Here is a 25667-nt window from a genome sequence, read left to right on the forward strand (position 1 = left end):
GAAAATGACTGCCCACAAAGAATAAATATTAAACATTTTGCAAACTGAAATCCAGCTCTTATGAAATTCCTAACATGCTTGATAGTTGGTGACTATTCATTTTATTTTTGAACAAATTGCAGTAAATTGATGACAGAGAAAAAAAAAAAAAATATGGCTCTGAGCACTATGAGACCTATCATCTGAGGTCATCAATCCCCTAGAACAAAGGACTACTTAAACCGAACTAACCTAAGGGCATCACACACATTCATGCACGAGGCAGGATTCGAACCTGTGACCATAGCAGTCGCGCGGTTCCAGGCTGAAGCGCCTAGAACTGCTCGGCCACATCGGCCAGCAGAGAAAATTTCAGTAACTCACAGTCGATTCTTAGGTAGGTTGTAGTTGTTTGTCAGTAATTTCATACAAGTGCTATTTCTGTGTGTTCACGCGATGTGCCTAATGTTGCCATTAGGCTCAAGTGCACAAATTCATTGCATTGCGTTTTTTGTGGACCTGTTGAATGTATATTAGTGACACTGTGTTGAACTGTGACTATATTGATCATGCAGTTCTCCTGTACAGTTTTCGAGCCATAGTACACCACACAAAACAGTTGTTTACTGATTCTATGTTAATCTGCAGACTGTAGTTGTTGATGAATTACTTTATTTTCAGACTTGGATGCACAACATAAGATGTCTCGTGAAATGCTATTATGAGAGATCTGTCTAGAGAATTCTGACAAGAGACTGCCTAAAAATATACATCCAACTTTGTTATTCCGTTTGTGTGCATTATTTGTATTGGGTCCATGGAATCTTTCATCTGGCTTATTCCTTCTAGCTGCAATTGCTGCCGAGGTCTCTCTGCTCTTGCTCTGATGTCACAACATTGGCTGCTGTCCCCCATTGCCATTCGTCGCCCAACCAATACCTCAAACAGGAAGGGAATCAAACAAAACAGACAAATATGTCTGACACATCTAAATACAGCATCTGGCATCAAGATCCCATCCCTGTGATTCAAACTGATCTTAAAACCTCAGGGCACTCACAAGGACCTGCTTGTGTCTGTATATGTGTGGATGGATATGTGTGTGTGTGCGAGTGTATACCTGTCCTATTTTCCCCCTAAGGTAAGTCTTTCCGCTCCCGGGATTGGAATGACTCCTTACCCTTTCCCTTAAAACCCACATCCTTTCGTCTTTCCCTCTCCTTCCCTCTTTCCTGATGAAGCAACCGTGGGTTGCGAAAGCTTGAATTTTGTGTGTGTGTTTGTTTGTTTGTGTCTCTATCAACATACTAACACTTTTGTTTGGTAAGTTACATCATCTGTGTTTTTAAATATGTTTATGTCCTTGGTTTTATAGGCCTTAGGCTATAGTCCAAGGCATATTTTTCTGCCTAAAGTGTCATCTTCCAATGCTGAAGATATCTTCAGAGGCTATGCAGCCTCAGGTAGCAGTACATGCACTGTACAATGTTTATTTATACTTTGAAAGTAAATTTGTTAAAAAAAATAATCACAGGTATGTTGATGACTTGTTTTTTATTTGATGACACCATAGATGGAGTAAATTTTTACATGGACAGTTTAATAGCTTGTGACATAAAATCATGTTTGTGATGTAAACAGAAAAGTATGCAAGTGGGTTTGCACATAAATATTTCTAAATGACACATACAAAAACACATTAAATTTGTTTTGTAAGGCTACCTCTATGGATTTAAAAATAATTTAATAACATGGATTTAATAATAGCCATTCATACCATAAAGCCCTGCAGAATCTGCTTGGACACTCTCCCGAGGGTCATTATGGTGGGGCCATCGCTGTCACTTCGGAGCCAAGCTAGTAGAAGTGCCATGGACCAATCAGTGTCTTCATACACGTTATCCCCCAATTCGAACATTGAAGGAACTCGAGTATACGGGGTGGAGTGGAGGCAGAATGATGATCTTGCGTTGAGTTCTCTGAGACCAAAGTTAAGGTGCCCTTCATGTCATTGTGCCAGCAATGTGACTTAGAATAATTGTGAAAGGCCGGGTCAGCCTGGCTGGAAATGTGCTCTGGCCACCCTTACTGTACACAAGGCTAAACTTTCTGGAGGACTAGGTTGCAGGACAATGCCATGGTTACTTTGTGCACCATCAGTGGGAATTCATCCAGCATTTGTTGTAGATAACTGTCCAGAACCTGATCAAACTCCACGTCGGGCCCAAGACGGAGCCAGGAAAGTGCTTTTCATTGGTGGGGCAAAAGTAGATGTCATAGTGGTAACTGCTTGAGAACAATGCCCAGTGCTGCGGACACTATTCCATTTCTTTCAGGGAGCTTAGAATGACACTTTGACTATGAAATCAAGTTTTTGTGATCTTTCAACAGGTGTAAGTAATATGCCGCCTTACAAATAAACGTGAAAATTCTTGCTTCCATAAGTGATGGGTAAAGCCTCATTCTCAATTTATGAATAGTTGAGCCACACCACAGTCAATGTTTTGGAGGTGAAGGTGATTGGCATTCAGAACCATCCAACAATTTACAGAACAAAACTGCCACAATGCCATACTGGGATGTCTACAGCGTGCCCAGTGTAGACAGATCACCCCCCCCCCCCTCCCCCTCCCCCTCTCTCTTCTTAGACAGGTGATTTAGGGAGCATATGATTTTTGCTACTTGGGGAAGAAACTTGGCATAGTATGAGATTTTATCCTGGAATGACTACAGTTGTGTGCGGTTAGGAGGGACGTATTAGTGGTTGAGTTGACATAGCTGTTTGTGGCTGTGATACCCTTTATAACTAAGAACGTGCCCTAGGTATTTGGCACTGGGGATAAAGACACTGTACATTTTGAACTGACAGTGCAAGCCATTTTCCTGGAGCTGTTGAAAAAGGACCGAGGTTCCTGCTGCATCCACGTGTGTCGACCCTGTACCAATGGTATCATCCATATAATTAGCACAGACTGGAGTACCTTATATCGATTGTTCTAAATACTTTCAGCAAATGTTAGCTGTACTAGCGGCCCCAAACAGTAATGGATTGCACCTGTACCAGTCAAATGGCATATTTAAGACTAGCAGTTGACATGAAGTAACAGTGAGCAACAGTTGTTGATATACATCCTTTAGATATATCGTTGAAAGATAGTAGATACCATTCAGTTTTAGTTAAATCCTCTGGGCAAAGCATAGAATAAAGGTCAGTGTTGGACTGGATATTTACAGTGGACTTGAAGTCACCACAAATGTTTAAAGACCCTTTAGATTTTTTAAGAACAACCATAGGTATCACCCAGTGACTGGTTGACAACAGGAAATGACATCTTACTCCTGAAGCCATGCAAATTCTGCTTGAACAACTGCTCCAACCACAATTGGTGGTGGGCAAGCTCTACCAAATTTTGGTGCAGCTGAAGACTTCATTGAGATGTCAGTAGTAAAATTACTTGCACACCCGATCAATGATTCAAAAATCTCTTTGTACAAAACCCACAGAAAGTCAGTATTAGAAAAAGGCACCACATCACGCTCTGAATTGACTTGTGAAAGTCCATCCTTATGCCGGCCGTGGTGGCCGAGCGGTTCTAGGCACTTCAGTCCACAACCGCGTGACTGCTACGGTCGCAGGTTTGAATCCTGTCTCAGGCATGGATGTGTGTGATGTCCTTCGGTTAGTTAGGTTTAAGTAGTTCTAAGTTCTAGGGGACTGATGACCTCAGATGTTAAGTCCCATAGTGCTCAGAGTTATTTGAACCATTTGAGTCCATCCTTCTTGTGGAAGTGGGACAGTGGCTGATAAAATAAGTAAGGGAAGTGGAACACTACAGCTGTATTTTCAAAGTATTTGTTATTCAGATGACTAGGTTCAACCCTGCATTAACGTCATCTTCAGACCCTACTATTAGCCAAATAAGTACTTCCAGTCAGTGACTCTTGTACCATAGGACTCATACAACAACTAGATGCCAAGAACCACTATTCATCAGGAGTGTATGTTCTGAACATGTATTCACCACTGGGACCACATGGATATTTAGTCACAGTGGTGATCATGTTTGGAATATATGCTCCAGATGAATAGCAGTCACGGGACCTAGTTATTGTATGGCTTCTATGATACATGAACCAATGACTGTAAGTACTTATTCGATTAATAGTAGGACCTGAAGATGATACATATGTAGCATTGAAACTAGTCATCCGAATAATAAATACATTGAAGAGCCAAAGAAACTGGTACAACCGCCTAATATTGTGTAGGACCCCCGCGAGCATGCAGAAGTGCTACAACACGCTGTGGCATGGACTCGACTAATGTCTGTAGTAGTGCCGGAGGGAACTGACACCATGAATTCTATAGGGCTGTCCGTAAATCTTCAAGAGTATGAGGGATTGGAGTTCTCTTCTGAACAGTACGTTGAAAGGCATCCCACATGTTCTCAATAATGTTCATGTCTGGGGAGTTTGAGTGCAAGCGGAAGTGTTTAAACTCAGAAGAGTGTTGCTGGAGCCACTCTGTAGCAATTTTGGACGTGTGGGGTGTCGCACTGTCCTGCTGGACTTGCACAAGTCCTTTGGAATGCACACTGGATGTGAATGGGTGCAGGAATGGGTGCAGGTGATCAGACAGGAAGCTTACATACGTCACCTGTCAGAGTCATATCTTGACATACCAGGAGTCCCGCTACTCCAACTGCATGTGCCCCACACCATTACAGAGCCTCCACCAGCTTGAACAGTCCACTACTGACATTCAGGGTCCAAGGATTCATGGCGTTGTCTCCATACCCACACACACCCATCTGCTCAATACAATTTGAAACGAGACTCATCCAACCAGGCAACATGTTTCCAGTCACTAACAGTCCAATGTCGGTGTTGATGGACCCAGATGAGGTGTAAAGCTTTGTGTCATGCAGTAATCAAGGGTACATGAGTGGGCCTTTGGCTCCAGAAGCCCATATCAATGATGTTTCATTGAATGGTTAACATGCTAAAACTTGTTGGTGGCCTAGCATTGTAATCTGCAGCAATTTGCGGAAGGGTTGCACTTCTGTCACATTGAATGATTCTCTTCATCGTCGTTGGCCCCATTCTTGCAGGATCTTTTTCTGACTGCAATCTCATTGGAGATTTGATGTTTTTCCGGAATCCTGATATTTACGGTACGCTCGTGAAATGGTCGTACGGAAAAATCCCCACTTCATCGCTACCTTGGAAATGCTATGTGCCGACTATAACACCATGTTCAAAGTCACTTGAATCTTGATAACCTGCCATTGTAGCAGCAGTAACTGGTCTAATCAGTGAGCCAGACACTTGTTGTTGTATACGGGGTGTTACAAAAAGGTCCGGAAACGCTTACTTTCCATGTTAGAGCTCATTTTATTACTTTTCTTCAAATCACATTAATCATGGAATGGAAACACACAGCAACAGAACGCACCAGTGTGACTTCAAACACTTTGTTACAGGAAATGTTCAAAATGTCCTCCATTAGCGAGGATACATGCATCCACCCTCCGTCGCATGGAATCCCTGATGCGCTAATGCAGCTCTGGAGAATGGTGTATTGTATCACAACCGTCCACAATAAAAACACGAAGAGTCTCTACATTTGGTACCGGGGTTGCGTAGACAAGAGCTTTCAAATGCCCCCATAAATGAAAGTCAAGAGGGTTGAGGTCAGGAGAGCGTGGAGGCCATGGAATTGGTCCGCCTCTACCAATCCATCGGTCACCGAATCTGTTGTTGAGAAGCGTACGAACACTTCGACTGAAATGTACAGCAGCTCCATCGTGCATGAACCACATGTTGTGTCGTACTTGTAAAGGCACATGTTATCGTTAACTACACGAAGAATTGCCTCGTCCATTGCAGGCGTCCTCGTCGTTCTAGGTCTTCCCCAGTCGCGAGTCATAGGCTGGAATGTTCCGTGCTCCCTAAGATGCCGATCAATTGCTTTGAACGTCTTCCTGTCAGGACACCTTCGTTCTGGAAATCTGTCTCGATACAAACGTACCGTGCCACGGCTATTGCTCTGTGCTAATCCATACATCAAATGGGCATCTCCCAACTCCGCATTTGTAAACATTGCACTAACTGCAAAACCACGTTTGTGATGAACACTAACCTGTTGATGCTACTTACTGATGTGCTTGATGCTAGTACTGTAGAGCAATGAGTCACATGTCAACACAAGCACCGAAGTTAACATTACCTTCCTTCAATTGGGCCAACTGGCGGTGAATCGAGGAAGTACAGTACATACTGACGAAACTAAATTAAGCGCTTCCGGAAACATGTCCACATAATATCTTTTCTTTATTTGTGTGTGAGGAATGTTTCCTAAAAGTTTGGCTGTACCTTTTTGTAACACCCTGTATAGGCATTGCCGACCACTGTGCTGTATTCTGTCTGTTTACATATGTCTATATTTGAACACACATGCCTGTCCCAGTTTCTTTGGCACTTCAGTTTACTTTGAAAATACAGTTGAGGTGTTCCATTTCCAGCACCTTAATTGAGTTGGTCACTACTTTGCAACCAAAACTGGCAAAACGTCTAAGCAGAAAATGTTAGCAGCAGTAGGGGAGCACAAACTAAGGACATTAGTATGTGTTTGACAATTTTGTACTTAGCTGCTGCTGATATTTCTCTGAGGTATGCAATAGTCTAGTGGCAGTAAGACATTACATGGCACCTGGTCCTCTACAGCAAAGAAGAGCTGAACTGCTGATAGGTTTCCTCATTAATGAATGACACAGCAGTGCCAGTTTCCAGCTGAAATTACCCACATAGGTTCAACATAAGCATCCATGGTGGCAGGGGAGCCACCTGTTCTGCAACGTTATGAGTGAGCAGCCAGTGAGCCACTTTTTGACACACTGCTCTGTGATGTCCGTGCTCCTCACAGGCCCAAAAGTCAGGCGTGTGGTGCTGGCAGCTGCTTCTGGAATTTCTTCAACTCGGATGAAGCACATTCCAATGCCGTGGAGGCAGGGGTTTCTGACCAGCCTGATTAACATTACAAAAAAAGAAAAAAGGTCACTTGATGCTGAGGGGACAGCAGAATTATTAATGTATTTAAGCCTCTCAAGAAATGCTGGCAATCCAGACACTCATGAATTTGGATGAGGCTTAGAGACAGAGAAAGATAATAATGGGGTGGAATCATCTGTTGGCTGCTGCTTGCGGTAACAATGAGCTACTGGTGATACTTGAATTTTATTTATGAAAACAACAATCTTGCAGTAATGGTAACATTAGTTCCCATCTGATCACTGAAGTTGAGCACTGTCGGGCTTGGCTAGCACTTGGTTGGGTGATTTTCCAGGTCTGCTGAGTGCTTTTGGCAAGTAGGATGCACTCAGCCCTTGTGAGGTCAATCAAGGAGCTAGTTAACTGAGAAGCAGCAGCTCTTGTCAGAAAAACTGACAATGGCTGGGTGAGCAGTGTTCTGACCACATGCCCCTATGCCCCTCCACATCCAGCGATGCCTACTGGCTGAGGATGATGCGCGCAGCCACCCACCCACCCCCTCACACACCCACACCCACCCACACACACACACACAGAGAGAGAGAGAGAGAGAGAGAGAGAGAGAGAGAGAGAGAGAGTGAATATGTTTTTTTTTGGAAGCAATCTTGAAACATTGAGCAATTTTAAGGCTAAGTTCAGACATGACAACAAGCTTTTGCTGAGGCTTACTTGTCAGGAGCAAGGTGCAAAATCACATCTCGTATCAGTGATTCCACATACAAAACTTTTCAATTACGACTCATGAAATTGCACTAGGGCCAAGACCCTGCAAGCTGGCAGTCCATGATGTATTGTATGATTGAATTGTAGCCTAGTCACTACAAGGTGCATCTGATGACCATAGTCTTCAATTAACAGAGCACAGAGATCGTAGAAAGACAAAGCACTAGGGTCTGAGAGTGGTTTTAATTGCAGTTTCTGCACCGCTTTATATAAAAATGCATTAGAAGACTAGAGCAAAGCACTTTGCTGCCTGTTAGCAATGATATAAGCAAATCAGTGTAGTTCAGAGTGATGGAGGTTGAGCTTCCCAATTCTCCAAAGACTAGACGGGCTGTACTAGACCAAATCATAGCTGCCTTAATGGCCTCATTGTGAGCAGCTCAGTTCTTCTGAGATGCCATGCACGTGCCTGGTGGCCATTGGACATTGGCTTGGGTATTAAAATGTGTACATACGATGTACTGCTATGTATTTTATTACAGTTGTTAGATTATACATTGCTGTGTTTGCACTGTTTAGTAAAGTTACCCCATTGCTCCTACTCCATACTCCTGTTATGATAATAGGTGTTGAATATTACAATGCATATAAGAATCATCTTTGTAAGTCAGTAGCATATCAGTGGTGTAGCATCTTTATAGCAGCACCATCAGGTAACATATGTTATGTAGTAATTCACATATGTTATGTAATAATAAATGTGCTTGTTAACTGTGCGACTTGTTGACATATTAGTGGTACTACTTGTACAGTTTCAATTACACTAATAGTATGTGCTCTTGGAAGTGAAGATTTAAGGACATGTGTTTTGCACAAGACATGCAAAAAGACCAGTATTTGTCATCTTTGGTTTTTTGACACTCCTGCACACCAAAATGTAGATCTTATAAGTTATCTCCCTTACGAGGGGATCTTCTGGTCTCGGAAATTAAGTTTTGGATGAGACTTCGCAGGTTAGTAGTATACCTCAAGAGTGAAGGCAGGAGAAAAGTGAAATAGCTCAGTCAGTACTGTGCTAGACTGTTATGCGGCCGATCTGGCTTTGATCCTACCTACCTGCCGGTGCGGTTTCATTTAGTTTTTTACTTGTTTTAAAAATTATAGCAAGTGTTAAATAAACTTAATGACCAAAAATGTTATCAATTAAATCATAAATAACTTCATTTTGTTTATGAAATGGCTGTCATAGCTACTTAAAGTGTGAATTATAGTCATCAATATTTCTTTTTAAAACTTGAATATTTTCAGATGCATTTTAATGGGGGTAAATTAATTACCACTGTCACAAAATTCTGGGTGGAGTTTCAATGATATAAAATTTTTTACAATATCATGTTCAGTTGTAAATTTTTATTTTTTATATGCAGGCATCAGAATGACAATTGTCATAAAACATAGAAAAAAACAAAAACAAAATAATTGGCATCTTGCACAATTTATGAAGGGCAATTGTTTAAAGGAATGGCGTTTTTTTGAAAGACTAGTTGAAAAACATACTTCGTTGAGATTCCTGAAAACTTCTCTTTCATCGAGAAGCATATCAGATCATATCCTTATAAATTGGTGATGACAGCTGCTGATGGACTATTGATTGTATTTTTTATACAGTCTTCACGAGAATTTATTTCTCTATTACTTTCATTAAGATGAGTACAATTTTGTATATACTTTATCAGATTTTTTACTTGTCTATAAAAATAGATGTCATATGATTGAACAAGTGGAGTACATTTTGGAGGAATCACTTTAATTGTACGTGTTGGTGATATCTCTTCATCCTGAAAGCTTTCGTTGTTAATTCAGGCTCTGCCCCCCCCCCCCCCCCCCCAAGGAGTCAATAATTAACAGAAACCATTACTCCCCAAAAATCAATAAGTCTTGACCCACGGAAGACTTCCAACACCGGTTGTGAAAGTCAGTATACGGTTCTGTCATTAGCGTCTAAGATTTGGATGATGTTTATTACAGCGTTTTTATCATTTTGCTCGTATTCTTTTACTCTTTTTTGAACTCTGAGACCGAAGTTATGGGTTGTCTCTTGTAAAAACACACACACTTGAGATACGATGTTTCCAGACACAGTCAGAGTATATTGTGCAGTATACGTAATCATCATTTTATTCACGTCGTATCTTTTGATGAAAGTAGTTTTGCTTCCTGTGACAGCCAGAGTCCTATTGTACACTGACTGATATTGACATCTTGGAAATACAAACCAACCAAAGTTGAAGTATTTTGTCAAAGAATTGTAAAAATAGAGCGCAAAATGAATTTTTAACTCTGCAGTAAATATCTGCCTGGCCACTGTCGATAAAAAAATGTTTGTTGAAATTTGGTGTCAGTTTTAATGTCTGGGTTCAAAAAGTGTCTGCAGCAGCCAAGGTTTCTTTGACCATCGCAGTTTCTTTTCTTGGAACAAATCTTGTCACTTCTCGCTGACGAATTCCGTGCTTCATTTTGAATCTATGAACCCAGCTGTCAGAATTTTTAAATTCGAAATATGTAAACTGTTGTGCTGCTGCTAAACCCCACTGTTGTACATTCCGTATAGTCACTTGCTGATAATTCTCTTGGGATTCAACAAAACAATCATACATCCTGTAACTTATTGCTGTGTACTTATCAAATTGTTTGGCTCCCTTTTTTTTACTTTCTTCTTCACATTAGGATAAATACTACTTCTGTCTTAACCAGCTGCATGCATTATTTTGTAATATTTGTAGTTTCCACATGGGGTGAGCCTTTGCAATATTAACAACGTTAATTTTGCAATTCATAGGATGACGATCTACTTCTCTTGTCCTCTTTTCTTCTGGTTCATATTCATCCGATGATCTGTGGTCTTCGTACTTTTCGAAAGGTTCACCTACTCAGTTTTCATTTTTGTCAGCAGGTTCATCATCAATCACAAGTACTTTTTCAGCTAACATGTCCATAGTACATTTGTAAATTTTTTCACCCACTAACATTGCTTCACGAGAAATTGTTGTTGAAGATTCCGATGCAATCAAATTATTTACAGTAAGCAAACTTTTGTAATAAACAACCACATCTTTTAATATCACGTTTGACACTTTATTGTGTAATGAATGTGCAGATTATGGTGCTTTCACAATGTTTTCATTGACAGACTTTTTTAATTCACAATATTGTAAACATTGTGACAATATTTCACAGTACAGAATGCTCCAATCTCTGTGAAAGTCAGGAATGAACTGGCACTGTAGCAAGTAAGGCCCATTGCTCAATGAGTTCCATGCAAGCCTTGAAACTTCCTGACCATCTGCCTGTTTGTATGTACAATAAGGCAACAGCTATACTCTGCTTTTCCACATAGACTCCAGTTCCTCAAATTTACAGTGAATATTTATAACCTTTCCACAGCTTACGATATTGCCCAATTTTGTAACAGCATTGTAGTGACAGTAATTACCACTTTAATTTACCTCCATAAAAATACATTTGAAGTTGGAACTTTTTAAAAAGGAAGTATTGATGAATGTACAGTAGCCCATGACAGCCATTTCATAAACAAAATGAAATTATTTATGATATAATTGGTAGTACTTTAGATCATTAACTTTATTAAAAAGTTTTTATAATTTTTTAAAAAAATTAAGAAAACAAAATAAAATTGAGCCTGCAGATAGGATTGAGCCTGGATCAGCTGTATAACATTCCAACATGCTACTGACTGAGTGATTTAACCTGTATGCTGGAATGCTACTTGTGGCCATATAGGCCGTGCGGTTCTAGGCGCTACAGTCTGGAGCCGAGCGACCGCTACGGTCGCGGGTTCGAATCCTGCCTCGGGCATGGATGTGTGTGATGTCCTTAGTTTAGTTAGGTTTAATTAGTTCTAAGTTCTAGGTGACTGATGACCTCAGAAGATAAGTCGCATAGTGCTCAGAGCCATTTGAACCATTTTTTTGTGGCCATATATGAGGTGCTTATGAGCTACAATTGAAACTTTAGAGACCTTGTTCTCGGAATTTTCTGGATACTACACTTTAAGACATCTATGACTGGACATCCTTCAGGTATTTTACCAACCCAAAAAGTCTCATCCTGAACTGAATTTCTGAGACCAGAACGTCCCCTTGTTAACACAATTCATATTCCATTTACTCAGTGCTTTAATTAACAACAGATGTGTCAGCTGAAGAACTTTTTAACAGGGTACTTGAAAATGGACTAAGGCTGAAATTGCACAATAGAAAAAAAAAGGGGGGTCAGTTGCAGCTGGTATGGAGTATGGACTGATTAAAATAATGCTGTGTCTTATTAAGGGTATTATCCACAGTGTCTGAGTACCTACAATGCTGGCTGCTGTCTAACTTGTGGACTAGGGTCAACAGCTACTTACTATCCAAGAAATAAAGAGTAGAACAACTTGTGATAAATTAACAATGTAATACAGGTAACATAACTGTTGACTGTTGTGGAGTTAGATTATTAACCACAGCCAACCAGAATATTATCAGCTGATGTGCATACAAATTTTAACTAAAATAAGATTGAATGAAAATATTTTCTTTCAGGTAATAAAAAGATCACATGTATTTCCTGTCTGTACTGATTTAGTGGTAACTTTCTTGTTCAGTTGCATTTAACATATATTTGTGTTTTATTTGAATATTAGCTGTTAATTTCATTGAAAGTGTTAGCAGTAACTTTGCTAGTAAATCCTCTGTTACTGACTTGCACATACATTGGTATTCAGCTTTGAAAATATATGTGAGAGAACAGGTTACAACCCTGTTTCACTCCCTTCTCAACCACTGCTTCCCTTACGTGCCCCTTGACTCTTATAACTGCCATCTGTTTCTGTGCAAGTTGTAAATAGTGTTTTGTCCCCTGTATTTTAACCCCGCAGGTACTTCAGTCAACATTGTCAAAAGCTTTCCTGAAGGCCACATATTCTATAAATATAGGTTTACCTTCCCTTAAACTGTCTTCTAAAATAAGTCATTGGGCCAATATTGCCTTGCGTGTTCCTACATTTCTCTGGAATACAAACTGATCTTTCCTGAGGTTGGCTTCTAACAGTTTTACCATTTTTCTGTAAAGAATTGATGATATTATTTTGCAACCAGGACTTATTAACATAATTTTTTGGTAATTTTCACACCTGCTAGCAACTGCTTTCTTTGGAATTCGAATTACTACATTACTCCTTAAGTCTGAAGCTATTTCACCTGTCTCATACACCTTGCACACCACATTGAAGAGTTTTGTCATGGCTGGTTCTCCCAAGGCCATCAGTAGTTCTGAAGGAATGTTGTCTACTCGCAGGGCCTTGTTTCGACTTGGATCTTTCAGAACTTTGTCAAATTCTTCTCACAGTTCCATATCTCCCACTTCATTTTCATCTACATCCACTCCCTGTTCTATTAATATTGCTTTCAAGTTCGTCTTCCTTGTATAGACCCTCGATGCTCCATCCACCTTTCAGCTTTCCTTTCTTTGCTCAGGACTGGCTTACCATCTGATCTCTTGATATTCATACAGCTGCTTCTCTTTTCCCCCAAAGGCCTCTTTAATTTTCCTATAGCAGTTATCTATCTTCCAAGTGAAATATGTTTCTAAATTCTTACTTTTGTCCTCTAGTCTTTTGCGCTTAGCAATTTTGCACGTGCCGTCAATTTCATTTTTTAAATGTTTGTATTCCATTTGCCTGCTTCATTGGCTGCATTGTTAAATTTTTTCCTTTCAACAATTAAATTCAATATCTCTTGTGTTATCCAAGGATAGTTACTAGGGCATGTCTTTTTACCTACTTGATCCTCTGCATCCCTCACTATTTCATCTTTTAAAGCTACCCATTTCTCTTCTCTGTATTCCTTCCCCCTGTTCTAGTCAACTGTTGCATAACGCTCCATATGAGGGGCTCTCGACAACCTCTGGTTCTTTCAACTTATCCAGGTCCTATCTCCTTAATTTCCTACATATTCCCAATTTCTTCAAATTTAATCTACAGTTCATCACCAATAAATTGTGGTCAGAGTCCATGTCTGCCCCTGGAAATGTATTACAATTTAAAATTTGGTTTCTAAATCTCTGTCTAACCATTATATGTAATCGGTCTGAAACCTACCACTGCCTGCAGGTCTCTTCCACATACACAACTTTCTTCTGTGGTTTGTAAACTAAGTGTTAGTGACGATTAAATTGTTGTTGTTGTGGTCTTCAGTCCTGAGACTGGTTTGATGCAGCTCTCCATGCTACTCTATCCTGTGCAAGCTTTTTCATCTCCCAGTACCTACTGCAACCTACATCCTTCTGAATCTGCTTAGTGTATTCATCTCTTGGTCTCCCTCTACGATTTACTCTCCACACTGCCCTCCAATACTAAATTGGTGATCCCTTGATGCCTCAGAACATGTCCTACCAACCGACCCCTTCTTCTGGTCAAGTTGCGCCACAAACTTCTCTTCTCCCCAATCCTATTCAATACTTCCTCATTAGTTATGTGATCTACCCATCTAATCTTCAGCATTCTTCTGTAGCACCACATTTCGAAAGCTTCTATTCTCTTCTTGTCCAAACTATTTATCGTCCATGTTTCACTTCCACACGTGGCTACACTCCATACAAATACTTTCAGAAACGACTTCCTGACACTTAAATCTATACTCGATGTTAACAAATTTCTCTTCTTCAGAAACGCTTTCCTTGCCATTGCCAGTCTACATTTTATATCCTCTCTACTTCGACCATCATCAGTTATTTTGCTCCCCAAATAGCAAAACTCCTTTACTACTTTAAGTGTCTCATTTCCTAATCTAATTCCCTCAGCATCACCCGACTTAGATTACATTCTATTATCCTTGTTTTGCTTTTGTTGATGTTCATCTTATATCCTCCTTTCAAGACACTGTCCATTCCATTCAACTGCTCTTCCAAGTCCTTTGCTGTCTCTGACAGAATTACAATGTCATCGGCGAACCTCAAAGTTTTTATTTCTTCTCCATGAATTTTAATACCTACTCCAAATTTTTCTTTTGTTTCCTTTACTGCTTGCTCAATATACAGATTGAACAACATCAGGGAGAGGCTACAACCCTGTCTTACTCCCTTCCCAACCACTGCTTCCCTTTCATGTCCCTCGACTCTTATAACTGCCATCTGGTTTCTGTGCAAATTGTAAATAGCCTTTCGCTCCCTGTATTTTACCCCTGCCACCTTTAGAATTTGAAAGAGAGTATTCCAGTCAACATTGTCAAAAGCTTTCTCTAAGTCTACAAATGCTAGAAACGTAGGTTTGCCTTTCCTTAATCTTTCTTCTAAGATTAGTCGTAAGGTGAGTATTGCCTCACGTGTTCCAGTGTTTCTACGGAATCCAAACTGATCTTCCCCGAGGTCGGCTTCTACTAGTTTTTCCATTCGTCTGTAAAGAATTCATGTTAGTATTTTGCAGCTGTGACTTATTAAACTGATAGTTCGGTAATTTTCACATCTGTCAACACCTGCTTTCTTTGGGATTGGAATTATTATATTCTTCTTGAAGTCTGAGGGTATTTCCCCTGTTTCATACATCTTGCTCACCAGATGGTAGAGTTTTGTCAGGACTGGCTCTCCCAAGACCGTCAGTAGTTCCAGTGGAATGTTGTCTACTCCGGGGGCCTTGTTTCGATTCAGGTCTTTCAGTGCTCTGTCAAACTCTTCACGCAGTATCATATCTCCCATTTCATCTTCATCTACATCCTCTTCCATTTCCATAGTATTGTCCTCAAGTACATCGCCCTTGTGTAGACCCTCTATATACTCCTTCCACCTTTCTGCTTTCCCTTCTTCGCTTAGAACTGGGTTTCCATCTGAGCTCTTGATATTCATACAAGTCGTTCTCTTATCTCCAAAGGTCTCTCTAATTTTCCTGTAGGCAGTATCTATCTTACCCCTAGTGAGATAGGCCTCTACATCCTTACATTTGTCCTCTAGCCATCCCTGCTTAGCCATTTTGCACTTCCTGTCGATCTCATTTTTGAGACGTTTGTATTCCTTTTTGCCTGCTTCATTTACTGCATTTTTATATTTTCTCCTTTCATCAATTAAATTCAATATTTCTTCTGTTACCCAAGGATTTCTACTAGCCCTCGTCTTTTTACCTACTTGATCCTCTGCTGCCTTCGCTACTTCATCCCTCGAAGCTACCCATTCTTCTTCTACTGTATTTCTTTCCCCCATTCCTGTCAGGTGTTCTCTTATGCTCTCCCTGACACTCTGTACAACCTCTGGTTCTTTCAGTTTATCCAGGTCCCATCTCCTTAAATTCCCACCTTTTTGCAGTTTCTTCAGTTTTAATCTACAGGTCATAACCAATAGATTGTGGTCAGAGTCCACATCTGCCCCTGGAAATGTCTTACAATTTAAAACCTGGTTCCTAAATCTCTGTCTTACCATTATATGATCTATCTGATACCTTTTAGTATCTCCAGGGTTCTTCCATGTATACAACCTTCTATCATGATTCTTAAACCAAGTGTTAGCTATGATTATGTTGTGCTCTGTGCGAAAATCTACCAGGCGGCTTCCTCTTTCATTTCTTAGCCCCAATCCATATTCACCTACTATGTTTCCTTCTCTCCCTTTTCCTACACTCGAATTCCAGTCACCCATGACTATTAAATTTTCATCTCCCTTCACAATCTGAATAATTTCTTTTATTTCATCATACATTTCTTCAATTTGTTCATCATCTGCAGAGCTAGTTGGCATATAAACTTGTACTACTGTAGTAGGTGTGGGCTTCATATCTATCTTGGCCACAATAATGCGTTCACTATGTTGTTTGTAGTAGCTTACCCGCATTCCTATTTTCCTATTCATTATTAAACCTACTCCTGCATTACCCCTATTTGATTTTGTGTTTATAACCCTGTAGTCACCTGACCAGAAGTCTTGTTCCTCCTGCCACCGAACTTCACTAATTCCCACTATATCTAACTTCAACCTATCCATTTCCCTTTTTAAATTTTCTAACCTACCTGCCCGATTAAGGGATCTGACATTCCACGCTCCGTACCGTAGAACGCCAGTTTTCTTTCTCCTGCTAACGACATCCTCTTGAGTAGTCCCCGCCTGGAGATCCGAATGGGGGACTATTTTACCTCCGGAATATTTTACCCAAGAGGACGCCATCATCATTGAATCATACAGTAAAGCTGCATGCCCTCGGGAAAAATTACGGCTGTAGTTTCCCCTTGCTTTCAGCCGTTCGCAGTACCAGCACAGCAAGGCCGTTTTGGTTATTGTTACAAGGCCAGATCAGTCAATCATCCAGACTGTTGCCCTTGCAACTACTGAAAAGGCTGCTGCCCCTCTTCAGGAACCACACGTTTGTCTGGCCTCTCAACAGATACCCCTACGTTGTGGTTGCACCTACGGTACGGCTATCTGTATCGCTGAGGCACGCAAGCCTCCCCACCAACGGCAAGGTCCATGGTTCATGGGGGGAATTATTATTATGCTCTGCGAAAAATTCTACCAGGTGGCTTCCTCTTTCATTCCTTTCCTCTAGTCCATATTCACCTACTATTTTTGCTTCTCTTCCTTTCCCTACTACTGAATTCCATTTGCATATCATGATTAAATTTACATCTCCTTTACCTACCTGAATAATTTATTTGATCTCATCATATGCAGAGCTATTTGGCATGTAAACTTGTGCCACTGTGGTTGGCATGGGCTTCACGTCTATCTTGGCTACAATAATGCGCTCGGTATGGTGTTCATAGTAGTTTACCTGCATTGCTACTTTCTTATTGATCATTAAACCATCTGCATTACCCCTGTTTGATTTTGTATTTATAACCCTGTATTCACGTGACCAGAAGTCCTGTTGCACCTGCCACCGAACTTCACTAATTCTCTCTATGTGTAACTTCAACCTAAATATTTCCCATTTTAAATTTTCTAACCTACCTGCCTGATTAAAGGACCTAACATGTAAAAAATTAAACTACATGAAATTATCTACAAAAAGATTCTATTAATTTTTTCTATAGGACTGATAGTTTCTGTGTTGCAGAGGATGGAAATATTGCAGATTATTAAGAAATACTGTTTGAATGGTATAAATTAATTTTTATCTATGAATGAAGTAGGTTAAAAACAAGTACTACAGGTGTGTACCACGCGAAGTGCAGTAGAGCCCTCTTAAGGGATAAGTTGTGTTCTAGGTGTGTAACAGGGTGGTGGTTGGAGGGGGGAGGGATGTGTGGGGTAGAATTGCGAGAGAAGGTAGCTCACCAGTTTGTGTTCTTGCACCTTTTTCTCTCATAGGTCAGTAAACGGAAGATTGAAGATAGAGTAGGTGGTTCCCCACTCTGTCTATGCCCCTATGTGACAAGAAGCAACCACATGCTATTTCTCAAAGTTATACCAACACCCCTTATGAATCACTGGGAATGCAATGGGCAGACATGCCCAGGGATGTTTTTCCACAAAGCGTGTTAACACAACATGGATATGGATATGAGTTATATTTTTTCCAGGGGACAAAATTGAGGAGCAAATCTCCATGGTCATGGAATTAGTCACTACATGAAATTATAACAGAAGAGTAATAATAGATGAAATGAGACACACATGAATATTGTGCAGATGACAAGCCACAATTTCAAATAAACAAAATCAACAATGTAACACAGGAATTAGCTTAATTTTTAAATTTTTCTAGGATTTTCTCAACAGAATAGGAGTGAGCCACAAGGAAAGTCTTCAGCTTAGACTTGAAAGTGTGTTGATTAATGCTAAAATTTGAGTGAAAGCTGCTAACTCCTGGGAATGAGCTGATGTTATTAACAAGAAACAACATAAAAAATATGTATTGAGAGGCCAATGTCAGAATTCCCAGACACCCTTTTTGAATCAGAAAAGTTACCATGAAAAGTAAGACCATACATCATAAGTGGATGAAAATAAGCAAAGTAGACTACTTTCATGTTGAACTATCACTTACATTGTTCTAATGGAAAATGAAGCAAGATTTAGTTTTTAAACAAGATTCTGACAGCTTACTGTCTGTGTGAATGCCTAGTAATTTCAACTGTTCAGTGTGTCTAATCGTATGCCGTTTCTGTGTAATCAAAATTTCAGTTTTGCTGAATTGTGTGCTATAAACTTTAAAAACTGAGTCTTCTTGTAATTTAGCATCAATTTCTTTTATACAGGCAATGAAAGAATGTCTTGAACAATCAAGTTCTGTTATGTGAGTAGACGAAATAACTGCACTGAGCTTATTATTTTCATTTTATTAAGTACGTACTTATTTACAGTTGTTGGGTGAGCTATTGGAGCTGTCCACTGTTCACAACACTGAAGAGCCTGCCTCGAGTGTAAAATGCTGTCAAAACGTATTTGACAGTATCAATTTGTCTCTACTGTCACTGTGTGGAATACTTTTCACAGCATGAACGGTATCAAATACATCACTCCAGCCTGAGCTCTCCCAAAATCTCTCTCTGCAACAGGAGGGGGTCACCTAGATGTTATAGAACTTCAGATATTTCAACATAAGTCAAGCATTGCATAAAGCAGATACCTGTTCTTGACTTGGACATGATCAATCCCTTTCCATAAGACATTTTCACACCCACCTTGGAAGATATACTGCGGTAAGTGACTCCATTCATTGCAGTCCACTCTAAAAGTGCCAGCAATTTAGGAATGGAAAGGATCTATGCCGTCTACTATTAATACAATTAATGGTGAGGAAAGAGCAGTAACTTTCTGTTCATTCATTAATCCACCACCAACTGACTACAACCCAGTTACATGGCTTTATGATATGCTGTCAGTGGGAGATAGCAGCAGGATACCACATTTACCAATGCAGTCACTCTTTTCCACCAACACTATGTATGTCACTGACAACATCAAATTTACAAATTAAACACTTCCCAGCCATTGTTTACAGTAACATATTTTACATAAATGCTCACTTAACAATTGCAAATAAGTACTCAGTCAGGCAGTAGAAGCCAACCGAGACAGACGCAGCAACAGGGAAGTAACTACTTTTGTGACATTTACAAGTTCCTGACCAGGATAAAATTTTATTATATCATCTTTGTGCTTTAATAGTTTAGTTTCTTGAGTTTTTGCATGTAAATTTAACATCTAATAGCCTTAGTTCTCGCATTTTCGTTTTCGTCAGAAAGTAAACCGATTTTGTGACGTATTACAAGTTCCTAATCAGGGACGAATTATTTAGTTTCACCTGAGTGCTTCAGTAGTTAGGTTTCTGAATATCTGCTTATTATTATACACACTTCGTGCATTTTCGTAAAGGTCTACAGTAGAGTTACACAGCACGTGCTGATAGTCCGTTTACCTGCATAGTTTAGTTTTCCATGGTCTTTAGTATGGACAGGGACTGCAGTTGTTGTGTGCGGATGCAAGCCGAGTTGGTGACACTGTGCTCTCAGCTTCAGGCTGTGATGGCTTCGTTACACAGCTTGAGGCTGCAGTGGATGGGCACCACTGTTGTAAGCCGGCCGTGGGGATCCAGTGGACGTCCAGCACTTCAGAGTCCTCTGATCGGTCCTCACCAGTGGCCAACCCAGTTACTGCTCGCACTGAGGTTGACCCCTCACCTGTGGTCGAGTGGGAGGTCGCCCCGGTGTGAAGCAGGCGGCAAAAGATATCCCAGGCGGCTGGCGGCTGCATGTAAGGCCTCCCTGGTTTGTCTGACAAACAGGTTCCAGGCGCTGTCTGTGGCTGGCGCTGTTGCTGAGCCAAATGCTGTTGCCTGTCCTGTTTCAGAGGAAACCACTCAGCCTGCAAGATCTGGGCATTCACAGAGGGTGGGATAATTGGTAGTTGTGAGCTCCAACGTTAGGTGCTTCATGGGGCCCCTTAGGGACTTGGCTGATAAGAAGGGAAAGAAAACCAATGTGCACTCCATGTGCATACCAGGTGGAGTCATTCCAGATGTGGAATGGGTCCTCCCAGATGCCATGAAGAGCACAGGGTGCAGCCAACTGCAGGTGGTTGCTCACGTCCATAGCAATGATGTGTGTCACTTTGGATCAGAAGAGGGTCTCTCTGGTTTAGAGCGGCTAACGTAAGTGGTAAAGGCTGCCAGTCTTGCTTGCAAGTTGAAAGCAGAGCTGACCATTTGCAGCATTGTCAACAGGACCGATTGCGGACTTCTGGTACAGAGCCGAGTGGAGGTTCTGAATCAGAGGCTCAGACGGTTCTGTGACCATGTAGGCTGCAGATTCCTCGACTTGCATCAAAGGGTGGTTGGGTTTCGGGTTCTGCGGAATAGGCCAGGTGTCCACTGTACGCAGGAGTTGGCTACTGGGTAGCAGGGGCTGTGTGGCGTGGACTGGGCAGTTTTTTACGTTAGAGGGTCTCGGGAAAACACCAAAAGGGCTTCAGTCACAAAGGGTGCAGGCCGAACACAGGAAGAACGTAGATACAGGAACCATTGGTATAACAGCTGTAAATTGTCACAGCTATGTTTGGAAAGTACCAGAGCTCCAAGCGCTAATAGAAAGCACTGATGCTCAAGTCTTTATAGGCACTGAAAGCCGGATATAAGCTCAGCTGAAATTTTTGCGAAGAACCTAATGGTGTTCCGAAAGGATAGGCTAAACATGACTGGTGACGGCATGTTTGTTGCTGTTAGAAGTAGTTTAACTCGTCGCAAAATTGAAGTAGATACTTCCTGTGAGTTAGTATAGGCAGAGGTCATTGTTGGCATCCAGAATAAAATAATAGGATCCTTTTACCGACCTCCCAATCAGATGATACAGTTGCTGAAAGGTTCAAAGAAAACTTGAGTTTGACTTCAAACATGTACCCAACTCATACGATAATAGTTGGTGGTGACTTTAATTTACCTTCAATATGTTGGCAAAAATACATGTTTAATTCTGGAGGTACGCATAAAATATCATCCGAAATTGTGCCAAACGCATTCTCTGAAAATTATTTCGAGCAGTTAGTTATGAGACCATGCGAATAGTAAATGGTTGTGAAAACACACTTGACCTCTTAGCAACAAATAATCCTGAGTTAATAACGAGCATCAAAACCAATCCAGGGATTAGTGAACACAGGGTTGTTGTAGCGAGATTGAATATTGGAATCCCCAAATCCTCCAAAAATAAGTGAAAAATATACCTATTCATAAAAGCAGACAAAAATTCACTTGACGCCTGCCTGAGAGACAACCTCCACTCATTCCAAATTAATAATATAAGTATAGACCAGATATGGATTGAATTCAACGATATAGTATCGGCAGCAATTGAGAGATTTATACCAAATAAATTAACAAACAACGGAGCTGATCTTCCTTGGTACACAAAATGGGGTAGAAAACCGTTGCAGAAACAACTAAACAAACATGCAAAATTTAAACAGATGCAAAATTCCCAAGATAGGCGATCTTTTACAGAAGCTCGAAATTTAGTGCGGACTTCAATGTGAGATGCTTATAACAGTTTCCACAATGAAGCTTTATCTCAAAACCTGATAGAATATCCAAAGAGATACTGTTTGTATGTGAAGTGTGTTAGCGGCAAGAAACAATCAATGCCTTCTCTGCATACTATCGAAGACAGTGCTGCCAAAGCAGAGTTACTAAACACAGCCTTCTGAAATGCCTTCACAAAAGAAGTAAATATTCTGGAATTCGAATCGAGAACAGCTGTCAACACGAGTATCGTAGAAGTAAATATCCTCAGAGTAGTGAAGCAACTTAAATCATGTAATAAAAGCAAATCTTCTAGTCCATACTGTATACCAATTAGGTTCCTTTTGGAGTATGCTGATCCATTAACTCCATACTTAACAATCATATACAACCGCTCGCTCGACGAAAGATCTGTACCCAAAGACTGGAAAGTTGCACAAGGCACACCAATATTCAAGAAAGTTAGTAGGGGTAATCCACTAAATTATAGGCCCATATCATTAACGTCGATATGCAGCAGGATTTTGGAACATATATTGTGTTCAAACATTATGAATTACCTTGAAGAAAATGGTTGATTGACACACAGTCAACATGGGTTTAGAAAACATAGTTCATGTGAAACACAACTAGCTCTTTATTCACATGAAGTGCTGAGTGCTATTGACAAGGGATTTCAGATCGATTCCGTATTTCTGGATTTCTGGAAGGTTTTTGACACTGTACCACACAAGCGGCTTGTAGTGGAATTGCGTTCTTATGGAATATCATCTCAGTTATGTGACTGGATTTTTGATTTCCTGTCAAGGAGGTCACAGTTCGTAGTAATTGACAGAAAGTTATCGAGTAAAACAGAAGTGATTTCTGTCATTCCCCAAGGTAGTGTTATAGGCCCTTTGCTGTTCCTTATCTATATAAACAATTTGGGAGACAATCTGAGCAAGCCGTTTTAGGTTGCTTGCAGATGACGCTGTTGTTTATCGACTAATAAAGTCATCAGAAGATCAAAACAAATTGCAAAACGATTTAGAAAAGATATTTGAATGGTGCAAAAATTGGCAGTTGACCCTAAATAACGAAAAGTGTGAGGTCATCCACATGAGTGTTAAAAGGAATTCATTAAACTTCGGTTACACGATAAATCAGTGTCATATAAAAGCCATAAATTCAGCTTAATACCTACTTATAACAATTACAAACAACTGAAATTGAAAGGAACACACAGAAAAGTTGTGGGGAAGGCTAACCAAAGACTGAATTTTATTGGTAGGACACTTAAGAAAATGTAACAGATCTACTAAGGAGACTGCCTACACTACACATGTCCGTGCTCTTTTAGAATACTGCTGCATGGTGTGGGATCCATATCAGATAGCACTGACGGAGTACATCGAAAAAGTTCAAAGAAGGACAGCACATTTTGTGTTATTGCAAAATATGGGAGTGAGTGTCACAGAAATGATACAGGATTTGGGCTGGACTTCAAGAAAAGAAAGGCGCTTTTTGTTACAGCGGAATCTTCTCATGAAATTCCAATGACCAACTTTCTCCTCAGTATGTGAAAACATTTTCTTGACATAGGGAGAAGCAATCACCACGATAAAATAAGGGAAATCGGAGCTCGTATGGAAAGATATAGGTGTTTGTTATTTCCGCGCACTATATAAGATTGGAATAATAGAGAATTGTGAAGGTGGTTTGAACCCTCTGCAAGGCACTTAAATGTGAATGAAATTTTCACTCTACAGCGGAGTGTGCGCTGATATGAAACTTCCTGGCAGATTAAAACTGTGTGCTGGACTGAGACTCGAACTCGGGACCTTTGCCTTTCGCGGGCAAGTGCTCTACCGACTGAGCTACTCAAGCACGAGTCTAGGTCCGGCACACAGTTTTAATCTGCCAGGAAGTTTCATATCAGTGCACACTCTGCAGTAGAGGGAAAATTTCATTCTAGAAACATCCCCCAGGCTGTGGCTAAGCCATGTCTCCGCGATATCCTTTCTTCCAGGAGTGCTAGTTCTGCAAGTTTCGCAGGAGAGCTTCTGTGAAGTTTGGAAGGTAGGAGACGAGGTACTGGCGGAATTAAAGCTGTGAGGACGGGGCGTGATTTGTACTTGGGTAGCTCAGTCAGTAGAGCACTTGCTCGCGAAAGGCAAAGGTCCCGAGTTCAAGTCTCGGTCTGGCACACAGTTTTAATCTGCCAGGAAGTTTCACTTAAATGTGATTTGCAGAGGATCCATCTAGATGTAGAAACTGAAAATAATTCCACTATATAAACAAGTGCTCAGTGAAGGTATTTTGTATATTCATATAAGACGACTAGACAGGAGTACTGGGGAGGTAGTCTGTCTGTAAACTGAAAATCAAGCAGCTCTTGCAGTGGAAGAAGTCTGCTTTCACAGAAGAGCACCACAGCTCCCGTACAGGATGACTAAGAATCAATTTCACCTGTAGCAATGTAGAACAGTGTGCAGAGACTTATGTACATTCTGTCCTTGTGTGTTGCTTGCATTAGTATTATCAGTAACTCACATCTTCCTTCCATGTAATGTTAATGCACTTGAAAAATATACACCCCTGGGCATGTCTGGACACTGTATCGCCAGTAATTCATAAGGCACACTGTGGAGGGTTGGTATAACTGTGGCGAGCACCCTATAATTGCTTCTTGTGACGTGGTGGGGTAGATAGAGTGGGAAATCACCTGCTCAGTTTTCAGTTTGCAGGCCTATGAAGGAGGTAAGTGCATAAACCGAACACATCTACCTTCCCTCACTTTACAAATCCCCTCCGCCCAGTCAACCACCAACCTGTTACACTCAGAACTTATCCCTTAATAGGGCTCTACTGCACTGAGATGTGGTATACACACATTTAATACTTGTCTTTAACATACTTCACACAAAGATAAACATTAATTTTACACTGTTAAAGCAATATCTTTAATAATCAGTGATTTTTCCATCCCCTGCCATGCAGAAAAAAATAAATTATGGGAAATTGATGTAGTTCAATTTTATATTGGGAAACTTTTTCACTGGAGCTGCTGTTTTCACGTTATTCAAGAAAAATGTAATAAAGTGACCTTTAAGTGCCCCCCCCCCCCCTCCTCCCACCTTCTCCCCACCTCAATGCTCATACCCCACCAGGCAGGATTTTTAGTATATTGCTCATGGCACTCCCTCCTACCACTGTACAAAAAGTTGTGTCGATGAATTTTTTCCCCACATTTGTACGTCTACACCTATATCTGCATACATACTCCACAAGCCACTGTACTATGAACGGTGCAGGGTACCCTTTACCACAACAAGTCATTTCCTTTCCTGTTACACTTGCAGATAGAGCGAGGAAAAACAACTTCTATAATCCTCCGTTTGAATCCTTATTACTTGAATAGGAATGATTCCTATGTGAAGTGAGTTTTGGCAGCAGTAGCCGGCCGGTGTGGCCAAGCGGTTCTAGGCGCCTCAGTCTGGAACAA

At 40.7% G+C, this 25667-nt stretch overlaps 1 protein-coding gene across 3 annotated transcripts in view; it reads left to right on the plus strand.

The window, feature by feature from the left end:
• LOC124619961 (probable ATP-dependent RNA helicase DDX56) overlaps nt 1-25667 on the plus strand; it is a 102373-nt gene that overhangs the window by 63714 nt on the left and 12992 nt on the right. The gene's annotated exons all lie outside the window — the stretch shown is intronic.

Source organism: Schistocerca americana, chromosome 1 (genome assembly GCF_021461395.2).
Source record: "Schistocerca americana isolate TAMUIC-IGC-003095 chromosome 1, iqSchAmer2.1, whole genome shotgun sequence".
Lineage (NCBI taxonomy): Eukaryota > Metazoa > Arthropoda > Insecta > Orthoptera > Acrididae > Schistocerca > Schistocerca americana.